The 26,057-nt window shown below is 40.0% G+C and overlaps 2 long non-coding RNA genes across 2 annotated transcripts; one reads left to right on the top strand and one right to left on the bottom strand.

Annotated features, from left to right (window-relative positions):
• Positions 1-1,025: 1,025 nt before the first annotated feature.
• Positions 1,026-9,149, top strand: LOC123504562. Its single transcript, XR_006674870.1, has 5 exons — positions 1,026-1,457; positions 4,838-5,048; positions 5,842-6,004; positions 8,369-8,518; positions 8,959-9,149. It is a non-coding gene; the product is annotated as an uncharacterized LOC123504562 (long non-coding RNA).
• Positions 9,150-16,545: 7,396 nt separating this feature from the next.
• On the bottom strand, positions 16,546-23,964 carry LOC123504563. The gene is made up of 3 exons (XR_006674871.1): positions 23,771-23,964; positions 20,921-21,044; positions 16,546-16,843 (listed from the first exon to the last, which is right to left on the bottom strand). It is a non-coding gene; the product is annotated as an uncharacterized LOC123504563 (long non-coding RNA).
• Positions 23,965-26,057: the final 2,093 nt, after the last annotated feature.

The following is a 26,057-nucleotide window of genomic DNA, read 5'->3' as shown; positions in this document are numbered from 1 at the left end:
TGGGTATGGAAGAGATTTTGGAGTTAGGTTTAGTAGTGAGAAGAGTAAGGTGATGATTGTGAATAGGTCGGAGGACGAATGTAATGCAGTATGGAGGCTGGGAGAGAATGAGTTGAAGCAGGCACAAGAATACAAGTACTTAGGTATGTGGATGAGTCCAAATGGGTGTGAAAAGTCAAAGAATGAAAAAATAAGCTTGGTGAACTAGTGGGTGGGTCGTTTAGGAAGCGCGGCAAGGATGAGAGTAAGTAAGTATGACGTGCTGAGAGAAGTGTGGAAGAGTGTGGCTGTCCCCAGTATAATGTATGGTATGGATGTTGTTGCATTGAACAAGAGTGAAATTGACAACTTAGAAGTGGGGCAGTGTAGAGTAGCTAGGCTGGTACTGAATGCACCGAGGTACATGGCAGTAGAAGGCTTAAGAGGGGATATGGGATGGAGCTCTTTTAGGGAAAGACTTATAAAAGCGACACTTAGGTACAAGATTAGGCTTGAGAGAATGGATGATGCAAGAATAGCAAGGAAGGTGTATCTGTGGAGTGAAAGTGGAAGCAAATGGAGGAAAAGGTGTATGAGAATGACAGAGAGGAATGGTCTACAGGTTGGGTGGGCAGTGAGAATGGCTGGGGTGAATCAGAATGAGCTGGAATGGGTCGTGACAAGAGGAGGCAGAGTTGGAACAGAATGGGATGTGAGAAAGTGGAAGAGTGAGATAGACAGAGATGTGAAGAGTATGGGACTGAATGAATGGAGGAATGGGCTGGAATGAAAGACTACTCTGGAATGGTACAAGGTGAAAGAGGCCCCAATGTATGAGAGGTGGTATGATGGAAGCCTGGGTGGTGATCTTCTCTTCAGAGCTAGGGCACAGTGTATGGATGTGAATGCAAGGAGTTACAGGTGGTCTGAGTCGTGCAGCAAAGTGTGCCAGGTGTGTGACTCGGGAGAGGACGAGACGGTGGAGCATGTGATGCTGGAGTGTGTGAAGTATGCCAGAGACAGGTATGAGATGATGCAAGTGGTGTTGACTGAGTTAGGGCATAATAGAAACGAAAGAGTGAAAAAGACGGGGAGGGAGTGGATGGTGGTGCTGCTGGGACTGAGTAGAGAAACGAATGAAAGGATGATTGAGGCGGTGAAGGAGTTTCTGGAAAGAATGTGGTGTGCCAGATGTACAGATGGTTAGAGCAAAGGACCCTGTTTCCTTTTTCTTTTTTTTTCCCTTTTTTTTCTGTGCGCCTTTTTTTTGTCTACAGGAGCTGCCGGTCGTCTACAGGAGCTGTCGATCCAAAGGCCCGGCTCAGGAGTGATTCCGAGTCGCCTTTAGTATCAAGATCAAGATCAAGATCTGACAGTCATCTTGATCTTGATCAAGATCAAGATCAAGCATTCTTAAACACTGGCTGTGTGTTTTTGTCTGTTGTCTTTAAAGTTGGTAAAATGGTGTTCCGTATCCGGTAAGTTGTGCTGAGGTGGCTTTGTTTGTGTGGTTAGAGATTACTGGTGCTACCTTGGGTGAAGGTGTGTGACTTTGCTGGCTGACAGCGGAGGTGGGTGGCTACTTGTCGACGGCGGATGGGTATGTGTAATCGCCGGTTTGTAACGGAGACTGCTAGTGTGGTTGGATGGTAGTTCGGTGGTAATTGTACGTCGTGAAATGTTTAGGATCACCCCAAGTTATGTAGAGCTTGTTGTATGAGGACAGCTGGTACTACAGCTCTTGACTGGTTGTAAACAGTCATTTGAGGGCTTTTTTTTTTTTTACAGTAAGGCCTATAGCACCTGTAGGCACACTTGAAGAGTGTATGGGAAGCGCTGTTCAGCTTCCACCCATTAGTGGCGCAGGCAATTTTATTTATAGTGGTACCCATATTAGGGCCCATATCACCGCCCAAGCTCATCTTGAGTGTAACCACCTAGAACCTGGGTATCATGGTGATATGTAGGTAACTTTAAACCACTCAACAAATGGCAAAGTGTTTTAAGGCTGTACGTGGTGGGATTCGAACCTACGCATGGACGTCTGCCCGATCCCACGCTCACCACCTTATCCACTATGCCACCGCCTGCCTAGGTAAAGAAACATCTGTTCAGTGGTCATGCTGATGCCTGCAAGACTTATCACTATATATATATATATATATATATATATATATATATATATATATATATATATATATATATATATATATATATATATATATATATATATATATATATATATATATATATATATATATATATATATATATATATATATATATATATATATATATATATATATATATATATATATATATATATATATATATATATATATATATATATATATATTTAGATTATGCAAAGGAAATATCTACATAGAACAAGTCCTCCATTCCTATCATCACCAATCCTCTCACCAAGAACAGCAAGCTTAGGGACCATTAGAGAAAATGGGATGTTTAGGTGAGGAAAGATAAAAAGGGATCATTTTAGGCAATTAAAAAAAAGTAAGGCAAAAATGCCAGTATTTCATAAAGAAGCTCCCTCAAAATTTTTTTGCAAAATATTTGCCAACGATTCTCTCTACAGTAGACTGGCTGGACTGGATCCCACCTTTAGACTAACTAGGGTGGCTGAGCCCCATGGACCCCCCGTGGTTACTAACTAAACCCTAAACAAAGCTTAACCTAACCTATATACAAAATGTAGCAAAGCATTGTCAATAATGCTCACCAATAACAGCATGTAGGCTCACCACAGCTGCTCCCTCCTAATAAGCTAACAGGAGGCTGTGTGCTGCACCCTTTCAAGGAAATCACAAAAATGTCTGGTAATATCTGGTATTACTTACAATTTGGGAAGCAAAATCAACTCATGATGCACACAGTTGAACTCTTGTGTTTTCTGGTGTAGCGATGATAGAACTTAAAAAAGCCTGAACTCACAATCCGAGCAGTACACATCCATGATGAGAGCAACTTACCAACTGTTAAAAGCTGAGGTGTTTCACCCTCTCTCATGAGAAACAAATGCAAAACTATGTAAGTAATTCTTAGCATGGCAAGCTCTCATTGTAGGATCTATAGACAAAGGTTTGTGATTAGTTTTGCCTTGATGCATCACTTACTAAACTACTGGCATGGTGGGCTCTCATTGGATGCCCATGATATGTGACTTAATAGACACCACAAATCTGACAAGACCTACTGTGCCCTACTAATGTAAACAACCACAAGAAGAGGAGGAAGACTGTGGCATATATATATATATATATATATATATATATATATATATATATATATATATATATATATATATATATTGCATGCATGACCCTGTCCGTAGATTGCAAAAGTACGTTCTTTGCAAAAGTACGTAAAAAACTGTATAAAATGTACGTAAAATACTGTGTAATCATTAAGAGATCATTCAAGCAGTATTACAAAGCATTAGGTACAACAAATAACCTGAAATAGATGACATGAGCACAGACTGAAGATAAAACTTGGCAGCCAACAGCTGATGACGTGACTGACCCGCCACCTATCAGACAATAATTTGCCGGGAACGGACAATCGCGCGCATTTTAATATTCGTCCGTAGATTAAACCGGACTCCAGAATTTGTCCGTAGTTTCCGAAATCCGTTGATGGGAGGTCCGTTGTTATGAGGGTTGAGTATATATATACCGTATTTTACGGCTTGCAAGACGCTGCATCTTGGAGACTCACCCTAATATTTGAAAGAAATTTCTAAGGAAAAAAAAGTCCTTCTCATACAAGAACGCATTCACCATATACCCGACCACTGAACACAAAAAGAAGTCTGCAAGACACTATTGTTTCACCACTCATTACAAATTTGCTGGAGTACTCACCACAAATTTAAAACCATGTAAATAAAAACACCATAGGTAAATACATATACACAGTTAAACAGTCCATCTCTTCTTGTTTTAGTGGTGGGCGTTGGCATGTTTTGGACCTGTTGTTTACATTACGGAATCACTTGTTCGATCGCTGAAACCAAACGCGTCAGTGCTGCAGTTTGTATTTATTTTATTTTGCAGTTGTGCTTTATAGGCTTTATCAATGTGAATACAATTCACAAGTGGGGTTTTGACTCTTGCTTGAGTGAGTAAGCCATTTGGATGTTCTATTAATAAAGGTATAAAGGCACCTGGCATGATGTGTGTGCGTTCGTGTGCATGTATGTGTGTGTTGCAATGAGACGAGGGAGTGGCCCGTTTTCTCCACACGCTGAGTAGACTACAGGAAGGATTATGGTATTGTAAATACTTGTAACACCTAAGTACTGAGTTTACATAATATAAAATGCCAAATTAAATGGTACTTAAGCTAACATCATAATGTAATGACTCAACATACAAATCCAAGTCACTATCTGTCAAGTGTCCAAGCTCACTTGAGGTTGGATGCTGCCTTACAATACAACATTCATCTTGGAAGATGCACTAGTATTTTTCAGGGTATTTTTCAGGAAAAAAAGTGTGTCTTGTAAGCCATAAAATATGGTATATATATATATATATATATATATATATATATATATATATATATATATATATATATATATATATATATATATATATAAGCTGTGTGTGTGTGTATGTGGTTTATTTACCATTTCAGTGTTTGCATGTCTGTGTTTGGTTTAATTTATTCAGGTTAAGTTATGATATAATCAATTACATTAAATTAGCTTATGCTTCACGTGACAAACTTTATACATCAATTGACTTATTACATTTCAAATCCCTAATATTTTTTGTTTAGTCCATATTCCACATTCTACTTCCACACAATGAACAAAATAGGCATTTCTCATACAGAGGAAAGGGGAACACATAGACAAGACCAGCGAGTGTGTGCTTCACCATCCACTGCCCCCACCCAATTCCCTCAGTACTGCCCCTCCACCTGCTGTGCCTCCACCTCAGCAAAGATGGGGTCAGCAGGAGGATTGGAGGGCATGACCTGTCCCTGCTGCAGTCCCTTACAGTGACCTTCTTCACTGGCTGCCAGCTGCTAGGTCACAGACAGGTGAGTGTATGACTCGCTCTGTGTCAGTGTGGATGGCCTGGAGAATAGGTCGTTTACAGTGGATGAGAGGTTAGGGACTAGCTATATGTGTTGCTATTGTTGTCACTTTTTTTTTTTTTTTATCTTTATTAGCTACATTTACAATTTTTCTAGCTTTTATAATTTTTTGTGAATCACCTTGGTTATTACTCTTCTTCACTTAGTTACTATGATGTTTTCACTTACCATCACTTCTTTTTTTCTCTATACAAAGATTTTTCTATTTCTATTTAGTATTTTAAGTGTGCCTTTTTTATCTTTTTTTTTTTGCTCTTGGCTAGTCTCCCTCTTGCATAACAAAATATATATTTAGAATGTGATTTTGAAATAACATGAGGTAAGAAAAAACCTAGTAAATTTTTCATACTAGGTACACAGATTATTTGGAATAACATGTCAAAAAAATCAAGTTGTGTGGCTGGTTTAGTTCCCTGATGTGAACACTAGGTGTCACCAAGTGTTCTCAATGTGTACCACCACCATGTTGTCTGCTTTAAGTTCATTGTTAGTATACAGATTAGCTTAGTAACCATGTTCACTCTGTGTGATTTATACATTATACGATCCCTTCAGGAAAGCATAATTCAAGAAATCCCTGGACCACCTAGTTATCACTTTACATCAATCAATACCACCTATATGAAGTTTTTCTTTGTGTATAATCTCTGCTAGAACCTTCAAATCACCTCATTAATTGATAATACCTATCATTTTACACCATATCATGCACTGAAACCCCTACAATTTTTTCCAGGACATTGCAGTTTTTCTTGAAGCTGCAGGAGGCGATGGAGTAGGTGATAGAATATTTGAGGGAGACACTAGGCTTGCATGCAACATCTCCTCAGGCTAACACCTGTGATGACCTTGTGATGTTTGTCAGCATGCTGGTGGAGTCACAGGATCAAAAGCCAAGGGTAAGCAGGTTAAGAGAGGAGGAGGAGAGATATTGAAAGGAAGTGGGCATTGTAGTGAAAATTAAGACTCGTTTTTGTATATCTATGAAAGTATGGGAGTAATAGGTGCATGGTTCAGGAAATGTTGTAGTTTGATGAGGAACATTGAAAGAATAAGTGTATATATGTAATAAGTAGGAATTGTAGTGAAAATTAAGATTATGCTTATTTACCTTGAAAATATGTGGAGTAAGAGGTGGATGGTGAGAGAAATGTTGTTTGATGAGGGACATTGAAAGTATTAGTATGTATGTGTAGTTAGTGGGCATTGTAGTGAAAATTAAGACCAAGTGATGTTTCTGGACTTGGATAAATTCAGGAGTAAATAGCTAAAGGTGGATAGTTTTGGAAATATGGTTTGATGATGGATATTGAAAGTACAAATTTGTTTGTGTAGTAAATTGGTATTGTAGTGAAAATTAAGATCAGTTATGATTGTGTACTTAAGAAATTTATGGAATGCTGAGGGATAGGTGATGAAAGGAAATTGTAATATAGAAGCTAGTTAGGAAATGTGGAAATTCTATTGAAACCTAAGATCTTCACATGCATGTGGACATAAGTGTCCACATGCATGTGAAGATAATGGATGGTTAAATAGAGAAAGAGAGAGACAAGGGAATGAAAATAATAGAAGACTAGAGGTAAGAAATAAAATAAAAAAGTTTTTGACATTGAAATTTAATAAGAAAGGATTAATACTTAAGAAAATAGGGTAAATTTTTACTTAGTATAGCAATAGAGATGAGAGTAACGAAATTAATGTCTTTAATATTGAAATCCAGGAGGAAAAAATAGATAGTTAATATGAATGGGTTTTGCTACTCCCCTTAACTTCATTATATCCTGTTCATGGTGACAAAAATGATCTATCTGTATATCAGCCTGGCGATCTCACATTAGTTAATAGATGGATAGACAATTTCTCAATGTGAATAGGAAATAAAGATGACTGGATGAAAAGACTTAGCAATGATGAATGTGATGAGTAAATGTCATTGTTATTGTCACAGGAAATTAAAGTAACAGGAAATTAAACTAGCAAGACAAAAAGGGTATAACATAGCATGAAAGGAATTGTATTATAAGAATATGATATGTATGTAGTATATAATTCCAATGTTAATTATGGTATATGTAAGTGTATGTATGTATGTTTGTTAATTTGTGTGGGTCTCATGCTTAGAATAATACTTTTTTTTTATTACAAGAAGGTAGTGCATGCTGTAGTATCTTGTGTAGAGAAATGATTGTAAATACTTGTAAATATTTGTATACATGCTCGTATATCATGTTTTATGATGAAGGTTTACTATGACAAGCTTCTATTATTTATTGGATGAGCATTCTCTCCTCTCTCTCTCTCTTATTCTGCTTTTTACCTTCTTTACTACTGCTACACTTAAGAACTGTGGTTCTTTTTTTCTGTGATATAATCTTGTTTTCCTCTTACCTGTTTCTTTCTCGCACATTGTTCTCCCAGTTCAGCAGTTGAATTGTAAATTTTACAAATATTAGTTTTGTTACTATCCAAGTGAAATATTAAGTTTGCTGTCTTTAGCAAAAGTCCTTCTTTGGTGTATTAGTTAGCTCAGATATTTCATGTGCTCTGTTCCAAGCTCAGATATTTCATGTGCTCTGTTCCAACTGTATTTTATCTCACTCCTATCTTTGTTATCAAAAGCACTGCATTTCATTATAACTTTGCTTCCCTTCACCATTGCCAACTTGATTGCCTCCTCTAAACTTACCTGTCCTACTTCACCCACTCAACTTCAACACCTAAACAAACCCGAATTCTTCCCCAAAACAAAACAAACCAGAACAGTAACACACTTCATTTAACAAACTTTACTTTCCTTTAAACCCTCTTGCCTCACCTTTATTCCCAGATAGAACACCAAAACAAATAAATAAAGACAAAACCTTTCTCAACCAGAACTATAACACACACCAACCAAACTAACCTTACCTCCCTTTAAACCCTCCTTCCTTACCTTCACTCCTGAATAGAACACCAAAACAACTTAATTCTTCCCAAAACAAAACAAACCCCCAAAAACGTACCTTCTTTCAACCAGAACACCAGCAGACATCAACTAAACCCACCTTACCTTCTTTTAAACTTCCTGCTTTAATTCCACACAGCTACATCAAATCAACTTAGTCTTCCCCAAGAACAACACATAACTAAAAAAAAAAAACATACATTCACTCAACCAGAACAGTAACACCACCTTTAAACCCTCCTGCCTTACCTCCACCCAGATACAAGAGAACAAACCTCAGTGTGCTATGAAATTACTGGATCTCTAATTCCAACAGCCAGCTGAGGACTGGGCGGGCAGACATGGTGCAAGCCGGGGAAGGGTTCAATCTCTACTCCTCTGAGGTGCGCCAAGCCATGAGTGTCTTCTTTGTCCCTGAGGTCATCAAAATTCCACTGGAGCATGTTATTCTTCAGACCAAGTTGAGGTGACAGGAAGAGGCAGGAGGAAAACCATTTGAAGTATTTTATTATCCCATATACATGTAGAATTAGAATTAAGGATTGTTAGGGAAGGTGTGGTATTATATACTGGAGTTCTGAGAGAGTGTGATTATCAAAAAGTATTCTTATGGAGAAAAGTTTTGAGAGAAAGGGGTAAATATTTGAATAAAAACATAAGACTTTGTATAGAAATTTGGAGAGAGCATACTTTATTTCTATTTATAACTCCTTTTCTCATGCTTTATCCTAATTCTCCTCTTATTTTTACCTCTTTCTTATCAATGTCCTTCATTGCTCTTAGTCTTACCTACTCACCTCCCTATATCTCTTATCCTTCATTTCTTTCTTATTCACCCCTTACGTATATCTCATTCATCCCTCTAAACATTTCCCTCATAACTTTTACCCCTTCCCATCACCCCAGGTACACTGCAAAAAGGAAAGCATTTGCTGTATTTCAACCAAGGGAACGAGTGTGCTGTCCTGCCTGGGCACCACCGCCAAGTCATGCTGGCAAGAGACCACAAAAGGAACACAGAGCACCTCACAGCACTGCACAGGAGGATGATGGACTTCTCAATACCACCGCACTTCTCTCTGAGTTGGTGTTCAGGTATGGAGAGAGAGAGAGAGAGAGAGAGAGAGAGAGAGAGAGAGAGAGAGAGAGAGAGAGAGAGAGAGAGAGAGAGAGAGAGAGAGAGAGAGAGAGAGAGAGAGATCAGCCAGTCTTTCCCATCACGGAGTGAGCTCAGAGCTCCTAGAATTCTCCAAAAAAATGCCGCCTTCTCCTCTTCTGACCTTTCATTATTCTTTTCCCTTACTGCTGCTGCCAGTTCATTGTATCTCTTCCTTTCTTCCTCATTTTATTTTTCTTTATATAGATATCCCTGCAACCTTCCGTTTCTCTAAGTTTAGTTGTTCTATATAATATTTCTTCTGTTGCTGCTTGTGATTTTAGTTGTATTTTAATTGGTCTCATTTTTCCTTCTTGATATGGTCCCATTCTGTTTATTTCTTCTACTTCCTCTTCCAAGTTTTGCCTATCTTCGTCGTTTAGATTCTTCAGTAGGTCTTTGACTGATTTCATTTCTTTTTTCTCTTTTTTGGTCTATATTTTATATTTTTTTTTTATTCCAAATACGACTACACTTTTTTTCTGCAATTTCTCTTACTAAATTTTCTTTTGTCTTGAGGACTCCTATCATTTTGCTTGTCATATTTTCTTTAAGTTGTTCTTGAATCACCTCCTGAAAATCAGCCTTATCTTTCTTATCTTGGACTCTCCATGCTTGTACTTCTTTTTTAATCACGTTCTGTACTCTTTCCTCTTCCGTGTTTACTAGATCTTTCAGCTTCTCCTTTTCTTTCTCAGCTTTACCAAGTCCTTCTTCCATCTGCTTTTTGTAGATAGCTACTTCCTTTTTAAGTTCTTCGTTTTCCGCTCTTAGCCTAGCTTCGTTTTCTTCCACTTTTTTTTATCCTTTCTATTTCCATCTTCTCCTTTATCAATTTATCTAGTTTATATTCAATATTTAACACTCACTTTAGTAGTGAAGTAGTCGTCGTATCGAAGTCTTCGAATACACGCTCACCCACACCAGCATAGTCATCATCAGCTTTCATTCCTTCTCTAATCTCATGTCTGTATTTTGATGGAATCTCTTTTTCACTTATCATTCCTGTCTGTATTTTGATGGAATCTCTTTTTCACTTATCATTCCTTAATAATTGATTGCATGAAAAAAAAATGAGTCCACACTACCTGCCCAGGCCACTGTAAAAACTGTACAACCGGTATGTAGTGAAGATCAGCTGATTGTCGGAACGGCGCCAGTGCGTCCATCCTCTACCGTGTCTCTCGTGTGTGTGTGTGTGTGTGTGTGTGTGTGTGTGTGTTTATTTATCTAGTTGTATTTACCTAGTTGTAGTTTTTATAGGGCCTGGGCTTTACGCTGGTGTGGCCCCGTTTTCATATCTACACTTATCCAATTTTTCTTTAAAGCTATGCACACTCGTTGCTGTCACCACTTCTCACTATGACTGTATGTGTTAATGTGTGTATTTGTGTATAATATGTAAGTGTGTGCATGTGTGCGTTTAAATATTAATACGAGTATGTCTTTCTTATTATATGATGACTGCCCTCATCAGTGCCTGTTGCCGAATGGATTGTGTGTAAGGTGCACCTACTCACCACTTTTCGTGGCGACCATATTTTGTGGCTGCCACTTTTTGTTGTGGCCATTTACCATAAAAAACTGGCTTGTGTGCACCCAGCCTTATGATCTATGTTGCATACTCCCAGGGACCAGTTTGGACAACACTGGTGTAGAAATTAGTCTCATTATGGGTAGGAGTAAACTTTCGTACATTATTGTCTGGCCTTAGTGTGAAATTATGTGGTCATTTCCAAGCCCTTGGTGTATGGTAGAGTTGCCCATGTTTATCTTTTTCATTAGCGGTTGATGGGCTTAAGGCTGGGTGCACACAAGACGCTTTTTTGTGGTCAGTGGTCGCAACGAAGAGTGACCGCAACAAAAATTGATAACCATGAAAAGTGGTGAGTAGGTGCACCTTGCAAAAGAGCCATTCAGTAACAGCCACTGATGAGGTCAGTATCATCATATATGAGAAAGAAATATACTATATTTGTTATTATTACACACACAAACACACGCACACACACTTACTTTACTTACATATATACATGTTAACACATACAATCATATACAAACACACATGTTTGTAGCATACAAAGAGACAGACAAACTCACAAACACTGATAAACAATAACAATGTTTTTCTTTCAGTAAAGTATATTTTGTTAATTTTCTCATTTCTTTCTCCAGGTGAAAGAGATTACTCCAGTCGGTGACTACAGCTGGAAATCATAGGGTCCTGTCCTGTTTCTCAACCTCTGCAATCAATGCTTAACAACAGTCAAACAACTCAAACATGTCTTCCACCCTCTTCACTCATGGAAGGAATAAGTTGACTGTGATGCGGGCGACAAGATGGTGGCAACTAAAAGTAGCTTATGTGCATGCTGCCACTGGAAATAAACGTTTTTATCGCTAGCTACTGTGGTCAGGAAAATGGAACGACCTGCCACTACTCACCACTATTTTGTGGTCAACACAAGAAAGTGGTCTGTGTGTATGCAGGTATAGAAATGTGTGCGTTGTGTTTTATTTGGATCATTTATGGTAGTGGCCGCTGACCACAAAAAAGTGACGTGTGTGCAACCAGCCTAAGGCTAAGGCCAGGAGCACAAGTGTGACTTTGTGGTGCCACGTTTAGTATGTGACTTACTGCCCGTAGCAGTCACTTGTTTGTCTGTCGCTCATCCACAGTTGCTCGTGTGTGCGAATCCTCAACACAAAGTTGCGCTATGCTGTGGCAGGGATGAGTGACAGCTCACCACATTTGCTTGCCACGGACGCTCATGTGTGCAGGACAACTCCTAAATAATGGAAACTCGTGAGAGCTACATCCCTACCACAATGTGGTGCCACAGAGTCGCTCGTGTGTAAGGGTACAGACACTGCATGCCATTCACTGGGAGGGTAGAGAGTAGCGGCAGGATGACTAACATTTTAGAGGCAAGGACAAACAAGTTATTGAATGTGAGTGGCCATACTGGATGCACATAGTGGGTTTCCTCCAAGCTTACCCAATATCTGTCTCCACTCAGGGATATCAGTGTCCCTGCCTAAGGTTGACCTAGTTGGTTGGGCTGGGGCTTGCAACCTCTTGCGTGCCAAGGTACCACAGAGGAGTTTGCCTACCCATATGATGGATGCAGGGGGAAAGCTTGCAAGATCCCTATATCCTGATAGGGACAGGAGGATCCCCTTCTCCCTATTTTCAGCTTTGGGGGTGCTGTCAGGGTTGCAACCATTGGAACATTCCTGGGGCAAACCTTCAAAGGGTTCTTCGTGTGGGCTCCTGTGACATTTTGAGCCTCTCAAGAGGATCATCCTCCGAGCTCATACTATTAGTATGGCAAGGGGGGTAGCCATAGGCATCTCCAACAGACTGCAGTCATCTGTTGTAGAGGTTACTCCAGTTGATGAGCATATAATGCAACTAAGGCAGAAGCATAGTTTAGGCTTCATGTCTGTTGTTGCAGTATATGCTCCTACTGAGAGGTGTGAAACTAAAGAGAAGGAGGTGCTCTATGCCAAACTTGACTCGGTACTAGACCAGTGTTCCTGTCATGATGCAGTTATTGTCTCAGGCGACTTTAATACTGTCACGGGCACTGAGAGAGCCAGCTATGTGCTGTGTTGGTCCTCATGGGTCTGGTACCAGGAACGACAACAGCTCTTTTCTTCTGAATCTTGCAAGATCCAGAAAGTTGAGAATTGCAGGTTCCTAGTATCAGAGACCAGTGCTGCACCGCTGGACTTGGTATAGCAATGCTAGACGGGTAGTGAAGGAGATTGACCACATCCTTGTTAGAGGACCCTCCAGAACTGCAGGATTTTTTGGAGTGCCAAGTTCTTTGTGACTGATCACAGGCTTCTTGTTGCTACACAAAACTGCATGTCAAGTCCAGAAAGCCTCTAAGATGTGACAACACTGTGTTTCATCTTGAGAAACTGAAGGACTTGACATGTGCACAAGAATATGCAGTGACAATTTCCAGTGCTTGACACCCTTGAGGACCCGACCCGGTAGAGCTATGGGATATCTTCAAACGTGAGACTCTTGAGGCTGCTAAAGAATGCGTTAGGGAGCGCCCAAGGTCATGGAGTGGCTTCACCTCAGAAGAGATGCTGAACAGTATTGAGGAGTCGTGCTGCCAGATTTGCTGGGAACTGTGACCAGTACAGGGCTCTGTCACATAGGACTAGAGCTTTTCTGAGGAGAGACAAGGAGAGGTATGTCAGGGGTCTTGCTGAGGATGCTGAGTTTCATTTAAATGCTAATGACCTCCGACCTGCCTATTGAGGTCTGAAGAAACTCCGCTCTAAGTCTACATCTCAGGCGAGCACTATCTAAAAAGCAGATGGTTGCCTTGTATTGGATGCAAATGGGCATATTGCATCCTGAGTACTTTGAGCACCTGTTCACAGTGGATGATCCTCCAAGTGGACAGCTCCAAACTACAGGGTTACAGATGCTGGACTTAGACCCACCCATTGATGATGTCAAAGAGGCTGTGGCAAAGTTGAGGGATGGAAAGGCAGCTAGCATCTGTAACATCAGTGCGAAGGTGCTCAAAGTGGGGAGTGAGGCCATGATCCGTGGGTTGCATGCTGTCTTGACTGCAGTATGGCATTCAGGTACCATTACCCTTGACTGGAAAAGAGTTGGTCATCTCTATCTGGGAGGGTAAAGGGGAACATCAGGACTGCGACAAGTACTGTGGTGTAACATTATTGCTCAGCGTACCAGGCAAGGTGCTTGCTCCATCACTTTTCAGCACTCACATGGACTGGATACCAGGCAGAGTTGCAGATCAAAGTCATTGTGGAGCATCTGTCAGTAATACTTAGTAATATTACAGATCTTGTTTTTGCTGATGATGCAATAATTTTTGCTGAGTCACTGAAGGTTCTGGTAATGGCTCAAGAGGCACTGCTCAAAGAGAAGCCCTTGGGACTGCAGGTTTTCTGACAAGACCAAGGTTCAGGTGTTTGGAGGCTTACTAGATGAAACGGTACAGTCTGTATGGCAAGGACACGAGATCTCGGAAAATTTCACACACCTTGATAGTGTGTAATGATGGTTGGTCGAACCAGGAAGTTGTACGACAGATTGGCCTGGCCCATGGCGTTATGGACTTGCTCAACGCGAGTATTTGGGGTTGTCGATACCTGTGCAGACAGATGAAGATTTGGATCTTCGGGTTGCTGGTGATCCCTGCCTTACTCTATGGTTGTGAGACATGGACGCTGAACACCGATCTGAAGAGGTGAATTGATATCTTTGGTACTAGATGCCTTCACGAGATCAAGGGGTACTGCTGGTATGACTTTGTGTCAAATCAGCGATTGCTCAACGAGGCTGATTTGAGGCCAATCACCAGCATTACCTGTCTTGTGTCCCCCGTGATTGAGTATACCCACTGGTATTCAGTAATGTGCTTGTTCTTGCCTTGACCCAGTAGGCATCCTGCTACTCTCTACCTTCCCAGCAAATCGCTTGCTGTTTCTGTACCCTAAGACCATGGATGATGTGATATATAGCTGTTTGTTTAGCCTCAAAGGGTATTTTTTCCACAGATTGATTGATACAGTACCTGTTAAAGTTTTTGCAAATACACTTTAGGGAAAAAGTAATATGGAAAAATGTTGGAAATGGTTATCAAGAAAGGTGAAGATGTTACTAGAACCTTCATGTTCAAGACGACAAAAGTGGCTTAAAAAATGCCTAACAAGTATAAAAAAGCTGTACTAAATAAAAAATACTGGAGAAATTTTTGTTAATAAAGATTTTTCGTGAATTAGCTTTTTATAATATAGTAATTGTTACACTCCTACAATTAATATCTCTAGAGAGTCTTTGGAGTACCTTTGACTTAGTATGGACTTTTTTAAGGTTTTTAGGCATATTGTAGACCTTTTTTTTTTTTTTTTTTCAGATTTACAGTTTTTAAAGGCCCATTTCACACTTCCTGTGTGCCACTTTTGTCATTCTCTTTAGTACTGAGCAATGGAGGAGTAGGAATGATGCTGGTCTAGCTGATTTAGAGAAACTAGTGAAACTGTTGATCCAACCAGTTTCTTAGGCAAATGGGAGCCACTTGTCCTTTCCATTGGATGAGTTAGAGAGGGCATCCTGGACAGGCAGGATGCTGGTTCAAATGGTGTAGGGAAATTTTGGCAGCTGGTAAATCCACATCAATGTAGAGTTGTAGACAGTTTGTGTTACATTTTCTTGCCACTTCAGAAAACTGTTGAGGAAGAGAAAGAATACAGATTAATTGTTTAGTGATTAGTACAAGTTATATACTGTTAATATATTCTTGATTTCATGATAAGCTGAAATTGTCCAGAAATATTTTGTAGTAAATGAATATTTCACAATAAAAAAAAAAAAAAAAAAAAAAAAAAAAAAGTAAATTATTGACCAACACCGACAACTCCATACTGAGATAGCCAGTGTTTGTGCCCTTGGAATGCTACTTACAAAGCAAAAACACTAGTAAGTGGGACAGACTGATCAGGCAAGCTTTTGGCCAGCTTGAGAATTTGGGACAGTAGCAGAGTGAAGCGAGGCAAAGGAAGCAGAGGTGAGTGTACTGGATCTGTGGGAACAAATGGCAGAATGAAGTGCCACTGTTGTGCGGCGAAAGAAGCAGAAGTGAGGTTACTGAGTCTGTGGGAATTCACTACTATCCGGAGCTGCCCCCAAGCGTATTCAAACCGACCGTGCGAGCAATCTCTTGATCCTGCTAGGCAGCAGCTTTTACTCCCATGCCCTCCTGCATCACACTACCCTACAACTCGCCTCTCGCCTACAACTCGAGTAACGGCAGGAGTGTATGTACGTCCCACCACCACTTAAGGCAGCGTCACACTAGTACTTTTTCTGTTGTCTTCGACGATTTCCGTCGTTTTTAATTTACGTCATCTTGAGTCAGACGAAACGCACTATTTTCATCTAGCGTAAATTTTTGTCAAATTAAGATTTATGGCTTCTAATAAACACTTATAATAAAATAAATTTTCTTGTTAATTGGAATGATGTTATAATTTCAAATTAATAGAATCTTTATATATATATATATATATATATATATATATATATATATATATATATATATATATATATATATATATATTATAATTTAATTTAATTTTTTTTTGTCTTGATTTCGGTTTACTGCCTGCCTGAAATCACACCCCAGACACTACACCTCCTCTACCAATGTTAAAGTCTCAATGTCAGTGAATCTTTGTGTCCTTGTTTTATTTTGGGGTTCATTAGCCATGATGAAAGTACTGTGAGGACTGCTGACTGTGTTGAGTAGTACCTGTGGGCACGTGATGCTGTATCGGTGTTTGTGAAGCATGCCATATGATTTCCTCAGCCCTGGAGTAGGGATAACATAAAAGCTGTCTTATGATTGGCTGCCTGTCCTCATGATGACACGGTAATGACGTACCAGTCCTAGCAGCCAAAGAAAACTCTTAGGCCGGCTAGCATCTTCCACCCGCCAACAGCAACGAAACTTTGTGATGTCATTTGATGAGGTTTGCTATGCGGGTGGGAAATTAGTATAAAGGTTGTTTGTAGCAACATACACAGCGTCCTGCTTCTTGGATCTTGCACCCAGCCCTGAATGAACCATACGTCTGCAGACAGTTGAGAGTTGGGATGGAGTGTAGGGGATGAGGTAGCAAATGCATTCCAGAAGAAAGATGTTAGATATAAATTAGATAGGATAAATAGAGATAGTGAAAAGATTAGGAAAGATTTCCAGATGCAAATAGGAGAGAATAAGATTAGGATTCCAAATAAGGAGATAGCATCTAGGAAGGTAGCAGGACTTAAATGTTTTTATGTAAATGCCAGGAGTCTTAGGAACAAGGACAAGTTATCTAGTTATATAGTTGAGGAGGACTTAGATGTTGTATGTGTCAAAGAGGCATGGGTAAATGAGGAAAAGTTTAGGGAAAATAGGAAAGAATATGAAGTAGATGGATACATTATGTATTTACACCAGAGAATTGGTAGGATAGGTGGAGGAGTAGTTATTTATGTAAAAAAATCCTTCATTTCCAGTCAGGTTAATGGTATTAAGGTAGATAACAGTAGAGTCCTTATGGCTGGATGTTAGAGTAAACAAAAGTAAGGTTATTAGAGTAGGAGCTTTTATAGACCACCTAACCAGTCAGCAGATGTAGACAACCTTATGGTAGATGAGATAAATAGGGGTGTACTAGTCAGACAATTATCTTAGGGGATTTTAATCTTAAGTCAGTAAACTGGGAGAGGATGGTAGGAGATGCTAGTGAAAATAAGTTTATGGAAAGTTTTCAGGATAACTATTTAGTGCAGATGGTAGATAAACCTACTAGGGGGAGGAAGGTTTTAGACATAGTACTAACAAATATTGAGCATTGTTTAAAGGAAGTTGAGGTAGGAGAGACTTTAGCAAACAGTGACCATCATATAATTAGATTTATCATTAATTCCAGTAGGGATAATATAGTGAATAAGACTAGAGTCCCAAACTATCAGAAAGGCAATTATGGTAGGTTATGTCAGTTATTAGGAGAGGTAAACTGGGAAGATAGTTTTGGAAATAAAACTGCACAGGAGATGTGGGATATTTTTAAGGTTGTAGTAAAGAGTATAGTGATGCAGTGTATCCCTTACAAAGATATAAGGCAGAGAAACAGGAAGCCATTATGGTGGACTCACGAGATAGGTAGACAGATCAGAGAGAAGAAGAGGGCATATAAAGAGTTGCAGAAAAGTGGGGAAGATGTAGATTTGATTAGGTACAGACAGGTCAAGGATGATTCGAGTAAGGTTATAAAAAAAAGTAAAAGGCAGGCAGAGATAAAACTAGCTAGAGCTGGGAGTAAAGACCCCAAAAAATTATATAGTTATTACAAGGTCAGTGATAAAAGAAATAAGGATAGGATTGGACCACTCAGAAAAGATGGTGTAGTAGTGGATCAAAATGAAGACATTGTAGAATTATTGAATGAACAATTTTCTTCAGTATTTACTAGGGAAAGAATAGGAAATCCTGTTACAAACAGTGCGACGAGTAGTTTAAGAGCTTTAGAAAATATTGATATAAAATGAGAATAGATTAATTAGAGATACCCAACATGGCTTTAGATCAGGGAGGTCCTGTCTTACTAATTTGCTCGATATCTTAGAATATATTACCAAGGAGTTAGATGATGGAAATAGCATAGATGTTATATATCTAGATTTTAGCAAGGCGTTTGATAAGGTACCGCATAGGAGGCTAGTGTACAAATTGAGACTACATGGGATAGGGGGTAGGTTAGTTGATTGGATTAGTGAATGGCTTTCTGATAGGAAACAGAGAGTAGTATTAAATGGGGCAATGTCTGAGTGGAAGGAAGTGGTTAGTGGGGTACCCCAAGGATCAGTGCTAGGACCTCTTCTTTTCTTGGTGTACATTAACGATTTAGATATAGGAATTAGTAGCAAAGTATCAAAGTTTGCAGATGATACTAAGATAGCATGTGCAGTACACGGTGAAAAGGACAATTACAGAATACGAGACCTGGACAAGCTGATAGCATGGGCAGACAGGTGGCAGATTGAGTTTAATTCTAAAAAGTGTCAGGTTATGCATTTAGGTAAAGGCAACACAAACTTTAGCTATGAGATGGAGGGATGTTGGCTAGAGGCAGTAGAGGAGGGAAAGGATTTAGGAGTAGTGATAGACAGGACTATGAAATTTTCAAAGCAATGTTTAGAAGCAAGAAATTGGGCAAATAGGATCCTGGGTTTTATAAATAGAAAAGTTAGTTATAAAAGTAAGGAAGTGGTGCGTAGCTTATATAATTCCTATGTTAGGCCCCATTTAGAGTATTGCATACAGGCCTGGTCACCCCATTATAGGCAGGATATCAACATGTTAGAAGCAGTTCAGAGAAGAGCAACTAGGATGATACCAGCATTAAAGCGCCTGGAGTATAGAGATAGATTAAAGGAATTAAACATGTTTTCATTTGAGAGGAGATGTATAAGAGGGATATGATAGAGTTATTTAAAATGTTCTCAGATACAAACTACATAGATGTGAGATCTTTCTTTACCTTAGAGGAGGAAGTAGGACTAGAAATCATGGCAGGAAGATTAGAAAGCAAGGCTGCAGGTTAGATATAAGAAAATATTTCTTTAGTCATAGGGTGGTAGACTTCTGGAATGCATTGCCAGAGAGGGTTGTAAATAGCACTAGTTTGACAATGTTTAAAAACAGATTAGATAAGCACTTAAATTTATTATTTATAATTATGTATAGTGCTGCATGATAGTTTTATAAGAAATTTACTATAGTTAAACAAGACATGATCCCCATGTATGGGGATCACAGATTGTAGAGGAATTCGCTGCAGGACTTAGCCCTGTTAATGGGCCAAATATTTAGAATTAGTATATAATGTATTGTGTACTTGTAAGTGTATCTTTAAGTACTGATGACGAGGTCGCTGTGCGACTGATACAGGATAACCTAGATGGGCCCTGGTGGCCCTTTGTTATCCTATTATTTATGTTATGTTATGTTATGTTATGTCCTCTGTGCATGCGCATTTGGGTGGTACACGATTTCTCAGTGGAATATGACTTCTCGCTACAATGGCTCAACACATGAATGTTCCAATAGCGTGGAATCCTTGACATACACAGAACCGCCGTCAGATGCGTTTTAGAGATCCATTTGTAGGTGTCTAGCCAACTATCAATGTGGTATTCTAAGTTTTCACCATTTAAGAAATCGGCCAAAAGAGTGGGAACAGCGGTGAATAACAAAAAAATAAAAAATAAAAAGATTGTGATCGATGTAGCTCAATGGAGAAGAGCATAGAAGGACTAGGGATTAGGAAAAGGTAAAAAATGTTGGGTGTATCACCAAGACAATCAGGAATATGAATAGGATGTTGCACCAGTTGCTCTAGGTCATGAAAAATAGTAATGTTGAAGGCTTGTTCATCAGAATGGCTAGTGAAGGGAGAGGTAAGCCAAAGCTAGTGGTGAACATTGAAATTTCCAAGGATGGAGATCTCAGTGAAGGGATAGAGAAACAGACTGTTAGGTGAGAGGTAGACAACACAGATAAATTTACTTAGAGAGTTGTAGCCAGATGAAGGAAAACACTGAAGATTCAAGTGCGTGGGAACGAGCGCAAGTCAAGACTAGTAGTTGCACACATAGACACATCCAGCTTTGAACGAAAATGAAGATACAAATAGGAGGGAACAGAAAAGGGGCTACAAAAGTTGCATCATACACCTGGGTTTCGGTGAGGAATGGATGAGGTTTATTAAAGGAGATGTGGTGTTCTACATAATGAAAATGATCTAGAAGTTATCTAAAAGTAACAAACTAAATGCCATAATTAACTTGAACAGTTTACACCAGATGATTGACAAATTTTCCTGCGTCACGCCACAGTCAGCCACACTTCTAGACATCCTAGTCACCAACAAACCAAACACTATACTTCACAAAGATGTAACATCCAGTAATATTGCTGATCACGATTTTCTAAAAGCTATGGTTATCACCAACCTAATCGCACTCCAATGATGAAAACTTTTCGCCATCTCGCTACATACACCAAAGATAGTTATGTAATGCTTTACTAATTGCTACCGTCAACAATCTCCTCCACAGACGACATGGTTATCTAGGCACAGACTGACATCAGTACTCACAGACTGTCTTGACCACAGCGCCCCTTTTGTCATCCCGGTAAGGAAGAAACCTTTTGCTCCCTGGATCAACGACGAAATTCACTCAGCTATGGCGACAGGAAACACTCTTCAAGCACGTCTGAAACTAGATCGAAATAATGCATTACTACAAGAGCAGTACAAACATAAGCGAAACAATAAAATCATTACTAAAAACTTCTGAACAATCGTACTACTGGGAATAAAAAAAATAACGACTGGCGAGGAAATTCAGCTGCCACATGTAAAGTTGTAAAATAATTTAAGCCCAGAAAAAAAAAAAAAAACTGAAAACGAATCTAACATGGCAGGAAGGTTAAGTGAACGTTTCATAAATGTGGAAGAACGCACTTTTCAAACACCACAAAATAACCAAAGTAGAGCAAGTCAAAGTTATAGTAGTCCACACCGTATTGTGCACCACTTTCCATACCCAGTACTGCTGATATGAATACTGTAATACTCACTATAAAATACTTGAAGAAAACTAACTCTGCCGCTCAGACGGCATTACATTGCGATATATACAAGACTCTCCCAGTCACTATCTTGTATATCACCACCATGAAAACACTTGAATAATTACGGAGACGTTCCCCGCTATATGGAAACAAAACACCGTCCTGTCGATGGAGACAAGATTGATGTTAGAAATTGTCACTGAATATCGCTGCTACTCATCCTCTCATAAATTCTCGGAAGAAAGAAAAATACTCTTTAGAACCAACCAAACACCTCTCTAGCAAGAAATGATCGACAGAGACCGCGCTAATTCCACTTACATATTATAAACTTTCCAATAAAATGGAGGAAAAGAAAACATCCCTCTATGGCGGTGTGCAACGTATCAAAATCCTTCGATCATGTGAACTTTAATATTCTAAATAGAATACTAACAAAAATCAATGTGGATTAATTTTGGCTTCCAGACTATACTACTTAGATAACAGAAGTCAAAGAAAAAGAAAAATGTTATCACTAGGTCCCCAACTACATTGATAAAGTACGTACAGTAATCCCTCAAGGCCGATTTTGTTCACTATTTTTGTCAACAACCTGGCTGAGGAGATACATGGATGCGAGGTGATACAATATGTTTGCGGATGATACAGTTTCCGTATACTGGTGTGGTGGACACACTCCCTGACTTCACAGCGGCACAAGCGACCCCCTCTGGCAAAGGTATACTTTAATAAAAACGTCATCTTTGATTACACTTCCATCATATCTTGTAAACACGTTAGAAATCTCGGCGTACACATAGACTTTCATACAGCTTCATATAACTTTTAATATACACATCAATGAAACTCATAAAAAAACTAAGAATGCTTCTCTTCTTGAACAGAACGAAAGACAAATTGGATGCGGCAAACGTGAAACAGTGGTACAGTCACTTGTTTTAAGTATAATCAACTATTGCCTTCCATTGTATGGCACCACCAACAATACATTAATGAAGCTGGTGCAAAAATTACAAAACTTTGCTGCCAAAATATGCACTGGGAGAGCACTTTTCATTACACAGATGAACTGCCTCGAAATTGAACAGAAAGTTGTTTTTAGATGTTGTGATAGCTATTTATAAGATTAGAAACAAAATGTACACAGAATGGTTCATGCACCTACCTAACAAGACTGAGGTGACACAAAGCAGGTATACTAAAAGGCAAGACAACCTACATGTACCGGCAGGTTTTCCGCAACGCTCGCAATTCTTGGCGTCGAGAATTAGTCTGTGTCGTACGCACACATCAAACAGGTCTCGTGCCTTCCCTGTGTACTTATGGAAAAAGTCGAGGAGTCCGAGGTCACAATCAGAGCACCGAGGAAGAGAAGCAGTGGAATCCATCATGACTGACAAACGACTACTGTGTTAGGGTGGAGGGCGGCGAGTCCACCTTCCAGTTCACTTAGTGGTGGAGGAATACATTAGTGACGTCATTTCCCGTAGTTTATAGCGTATTTGCTTTATTTAGTTCACTTAATGGAGGAATAAGAATATTTATACTTATCTGAAACGTTGTTCTTCCCGTGTTCCTCTTTCAACTTGCTTAAAACGGCGAGAAAGCGCGAGATTTTTCCGAATGATCCAAATTCAGAACCAAGGTTCTGGAATCTTCCGTTGGCGTAATCCCTGACGTCATTTCCCGTAGTTAGCGTATTTGAATGATTTTTATAGGTGACTGAAGGAAGAATATTATTTCCTCCCATCTGAAGTGTTGTTCTTCGTGTATCCCTCTTTGAACCTGCCTAAATAGCTAAAAATTCCCCGATGGAAAGGAATTCAGCCACGAAGCTTCTGTAAATTTCCACGTGCGCATATATATTTGACGTCATTTCCCCTAGTTAGCGTATTTTCTATATTTTCATTAACTGACTGAAGAAAAAACAATATTTCCTTCCATCTGAAGTGTTGTTCTTTCTGTATTCCACGTTCGACTAAACGTGGACACGTGCACACTCGCCACTTCAAAAGGAACTACATCGTGTTGTTGCAGGCGCGGTGCAAGTGTGTTAAGAGGCTCAGTCGACACAAGCTGGTGTAGACAGCACACAAACACTGGACTTAGAAATGGGAAGTGGTGTTAAACTTTGTGACGCTAAAACAAGCAATGTTCTGTAGAGCACCCACTACAACCTCGATAGAAAGTAAGTACGAGTCATATACTATCTATTAGCTATACTATTTTAGGAATTTACACTGTACAGTGATTGTAAACATTTACCAATTATATAAATGCAATGGAACATCATTATACATATGCACTAAAATCCATGATATATCGAAATCACTGAAGTGCTGTTACAGGTGGCGTGTGTTTCACTTACCAAGGGTATAACTCTTCCCGAACCACATAAACAAGTTGCTGAACATCCTAGGCACCGTTCTCACATACATTAGTACACTGAGGAAGAAAATCCCAAGGTCACCGTGTCGTCCAGCAAATATCCAGGTTAATAAAGACAGCAAGGTGTACACCACCGTCGTCCTTCCTTGGCTACTGGCTACTGTGTAGTGCGCAGCGCACAGCCAGCCACTTTCTTGTTGCAGTGCGCAATACACATCCACGTTCACAAAATATTTTTCCACTTCTCGCGATATGCAGCAGCTAGTCTCCTTTTTTCATGGTGATAAGAAATCAATACATATACACATATAAAATCATAAATTTTGATTAATTGTAATAATGCTGTAAAATAGCGAAGTGGACACACAATATCAATTCAAGCGGCAAATTTAAACATCCACGATTGCCAAGCTGGATCTAAACTATGCTGCGACCCAAAAACCTTTCCTCCAGAGTCTATCATAGAATTCAAGTCTTCATTGTCATCTCATCATTGACGACCATCTTAGCAGAAGTAGTAGCAGAAGTAGTAGTAATAGTACTACTACTACTACTACTACTACTAGTAGTAGTAGTAGTAGTAGTAGTAGTAGTAGTAGTAGTGCCATCAGCAGCAGCAGCAGCAGCAGCAGTAGTAGTAGTAGTAGTAGTAGTAGTAGTAGTAGTAGTAGCAGTAGTAGTAGCAGTAGTGGTGGTAGTAGTAGCAGGTGTAACAGGAGTAGGAGTAGTAGTAGTAGTAGTAGTAGTAGTAGTAGTAGTACTAGATGTGGTACAAGTAGTAGTAGGCTAGTACTAGAAGTAGTAGTAGTAGTAGTAGTAGTTGTAGTAGTAGTAGTAGCGGTGGAGTGGATAAGGTGGTGAGCGTGGGATCGGGCAGACGTCCACGCGTAGATTCGAATCCAACCACATGCCGCTTAGAAGCAATGCCATTTGTCGAGTGGTTTAAAGTTACCTACATGTCATCATGATACCCAGGTTCTAGGTGGTTACACCAAAGATGCGCTTGGGTGGATGGTGATATGGGCTCTAATATAGATACCACTATAAATAAAATTGCCTGCGCCACTAATGGGCGGAAGCTGAACAGCGCTTTCCACATATATGCTCTTCAAGTATGCCTACAGGCGCTATAGGCCATAAAAAAAAGTAGAAGTAGTAGTAGTAGTAGTAGTAGTAGTAATAGTAGTAACAGTGTCGTGCACACACACACACACACACACACACACACACACACACACACACACACACAGCGACAGTGACCTGACGCTGGTTCGCAGCTCACCTGGCCAATCCTCTTCTGGGCACCACCAAGGAACACTTGGGGAGGCCAGGAACCTTCAGTCAGTTTGTCAACTACTACACCCACACATAAACACACACGACTCCTCTCGCAGCCCTACATAGTGTGTAAGTAGCTTAACCCATAATAAACAACCACAACGTCGGGACGGCTTATATCTTTCCTTGCACCCTAGCAACGACGCAACATTGGTGACCCCGGATCAACACACAATGGATAAGAATATCAAGATTCCCGCCTTCATTGACGACATCACCACGTGGTTCACATACATCGAGGCAACTTGGGCACTCGCGGACTCCACAGACGTCCAGAAATTCCAGTTCACAATCGCTGAGATTCCATCGGACGTGACTACCCCCAAACACCGATAAATAGCCGATGCTGAAGGATGCACTCCTGCAGGCCTCCGTTAAGACACGTTTATCGCACCTGCAACAGTTAAATAGAGTAAAGCTGGACGGACGTCACCGCTCTGTCCTCTTTGCTCACATGCTTCGTATCCAGCGTTCGCAACAACCCCATCCCGCACGCTACTGTGGGTGGCCGACCAGAACTCGGAGGCCCATTACGCTATAGATACGGGCGCCTCTGTTACCACAGTGCAGGCTTATGGATTCATCCGGCGAAGAGCTTCCTTGGCGTCCGGGAACTGGATTTCCTTGGTCACAGAGTCTCCACCGCGGGAATATTCCTCCTCCCGCAGAAAGTACTCGCAATAAAGGAGTTCCCACAGCAGAACACGCCCAGGACACTGAGAGAATTTCTCAGGATGGTGAACTACTACCATCCCTCATGCAACTCATCTCTGGCGTCGTTCAATGACCTGCTAAAGGGGACGAAGGCAACGTCCTCCAAGCTGTTGGTATTGCCAAGCATGGCTGAAACTGCCTTCCATGCTATTAAAGTAAGCTTGGCTGAGCTTACCTTGCTGGCCCACACCGATCCCAACACACCCAATGCTTTC

This window comes from Portunus trituberculatus, chromosome 16 (genome assembly GCF_017591435.1).
Source record: "Portunus trituberculatus isolate SZX2019 chromosome 16, ASM1759143v1, whole genome shotgun sequence".
In the NCBI taxonomy this organism is placed as follows: domain Eukaryota; kingdom Metazoa; phylum Arthropoda; class Malacostraca; order Decapoda; family Portunidae; genus Portunus; species Portunus trituberculatus.
This window is presented reverse-complemented; position numbering and strand designations above follow the sequence as displayed.